The sequence below is a fragment of the Penaeus vannamei genome, chromosome 20 (genome assembly GCF_042767895.1).
Source record: "Penaeus vannamei isolate JL-2024 chromosome 20, ASM4276789v1, whole genome shotgun sequence".
NCBI classification, from domain to species: domain Eukaryota; kingdom Metazoa; phylum Arthropoda; class Malacostraca; order Decapoda; family Penaeidae; genus Penaeus; species Penaeus vannamei.
The window spans coordinates 12,015,874-12,018,373 of record NC_091568.1 but is presented as its reverse complement, the minus strand read 5'-3'; the positions used below and the strand labels follow the sequence as shown (position 1 = coordinate 12,018,373).

The 2,500-nt window shown below is 36.4% G+C and overlaps 1 protein-coding gene across 3 annotated transcripts in view; it reads right to left on the bottom strand.

Annotated features, from left to right (window-relative positions):
* The window catches only part of LOC113817993 (potassium voltage-gated channel subfamily KQT member 1), a 496,279-nt gene that overhangs the window by 178,004 nt on the left and 315,775 nt on the right, over nucleotides 1-2,500 (bottom strand). The gene's annotated exons all lie outside the window — the stretch shown is intronic.

Below are 2,500 nucleotides of genomic sequence, written 5' to 3'. Positions count from 1 at the left end.
ATGTATCTATATATCTAATCATGACATTTGATATTTTGTTAATTAGATATTTATCGGTTCTCGCTCTGAACGTTTGAATTCATTTTTTTTTTTACTGAATCTTTTTCAGTTTCTCTTGCTCTCTCTCTTTCTCTCTTCTTTTGCAATCTTATCCACTACCTCTTTCTTTCTCGCTTTCTCTTGATTTTTCTTTCTATCTCACTGTTTATGTTTCTCTCTCTCTTTCGCTGTCTATGTCTCTCTCTCTCTCTGTCTCTCTCTCTCTTCTCTCTCTCCATCTCACTCTGACCTCTCTCTCTCTCTCTGCTCTCTCTCTCTCTCTCTCTTTCTCTCTCCCTCTCTCTCTCTCTCCCTCTCCCTCTCCAACTCAATCTCTTTCTCTCTTTCTTTGTCTACCTCTATCTATCTTTCTATCTTTGTTTTCCCATCTTGACTATTTCTCATTCCTTTCTCCTTATCTTTTCTTATCTATCTCTAATTATCGTTGATTCGCAAAATGCCATATAGAGTTATCAGTTCACCTTTTCTGCACCATTATTTGCTACAGAAAAAAATGTTATACAGTTAACGTTGTAAAACAGTTATTAACAGGAATTCATTATATATGAACCTTTTCAGGATTTTCAGTTTATTTTTCATACTTTCAAAGATTCAAATCTTAGTCAACCAATCTGTCTATCTATCCATCTCTCTGTCTATCTATCTATCTATGCATGAATCTATGTCATTCTCTCTTTTTGGTTCTACCCAGCTATTTGTTTGTCTATCTATTTATTTATCTTTATATCTATCTATCTATCTATCTATCTATCTATCTATCTATCTATCTATCTATTCGCCCGTCTATCTATATATCTTACTATCAATCCATTTATATTCCTATCTATCCATTTATCTTTTCTATCTTCCTTTCTCTTCGTCTATCTCTATCATCTTATTTATTTATCTATCTATCTTTTGATCTACCCGTCTACCTATCTATCTTTCTATCTATTTATCTATCTATCCTTCCATCTATACAATCTACATTTCTATCTATGCATCTATCGATCTGTTAACGTATCCAGCTATCTATCTATCTACCATATAATCTATCCATCTATTTATCTATTTCTCTATCTATCTATCTAGCTATGTATCATCTTATCTATCTGTCTATCCATCTATCATCCTATCTATCATATCTATTCATCCGTCTGCCTTCATATCTGTCTATCTAACACCATGTATGTCTATTTATCTGTATAACTATCCATATATATGTATATATACCATCTCTCCTTCTATCTATCTATACATTATCTATCTGTTATTTTATCTGTCCATCTATCTCTCTTCCTATCTACCTTTCTATCTGTCTTCATATCAACGCATCTATTTATCTATCTTTCTATCAATCTATTTATCATACTAACCATCCATCTATCTATGTTATGCATATCCTTCTATCTATCATCCAGTCTCTCCATCTATCTATCTATCTATCAGTTTATCTATCTTTCTATCCAGTATTTATCCATCTATATACCTATTTCCCTATCTGTAAATATATCTAACACCCTGTTCATCTATTCATCTATCTATCTATCTATCCATCTATCTATTTATGTTCCTATCTATCTACCCCACTTCCATCCTTTTTATCCATCTATCAATCTATCTATCATTCTATCAATCTATCTATCATTCTATCCATCTATCATTATATTTATCCATCTATCCACTTATCTATCCATCTATTTATCATTCTATCCATCTATCCACCTATCTATCCATCTATCATTATATTTATCCATCTATCATTATATTTATCCATCTATCCACTTATCTATCCATCTATTTATCATTCTATCCATCTATCCACCTATCTATCCATCTATCATTATATTTATCCATCTATCATTATATTTATCCATCTATCCACCTATCTATCCATCTATTTATCATTCTATCCATCTATCCACCCAGCCCGCATTCTCTCCCCCGGTGCTGGAGAGAGCAAATACCTCCTATGTCTCCTGCTATGAAAACCGATCATTGATTCTCTCTCTCTCCTTCTTCCTCTCTCCCCCACTCCCTCTCCCCCCTCTTCCTCTTCCCTCCTCCCACACCTAAACCCCACGGGCTCCCCCCCCCCGGTCCCCCAAGACCCCCTCCGCAGGCTTAAAGCTCCATCACTCCTGTCCCAACTCCACCTGTACCCCCCCTCCCTCCTTTCCCTTCATCCCCTCCCCACCATCTGATTAAACTTCTTCTCCCTCCTCTCCCTCTCTCTTTATCCTCCCCTCCCCCCTCCACCCCCTCTGCCTCATCCGATAACTTCTTCCTTCTTTTTCCTGGCTCTCCCTCTTGCCTGACTGCTCTCTCTCTCATCTATCTAACTATCTATCTATCTATCTATCTATCTCTCTATCTCCCTATCTCTCTCCATCTATCTATCTATTCATGTCTCTCTCTCTTTCTCCTCCCCCTCTCTCTCTCTCTCTCTCTCTCTCTCTCT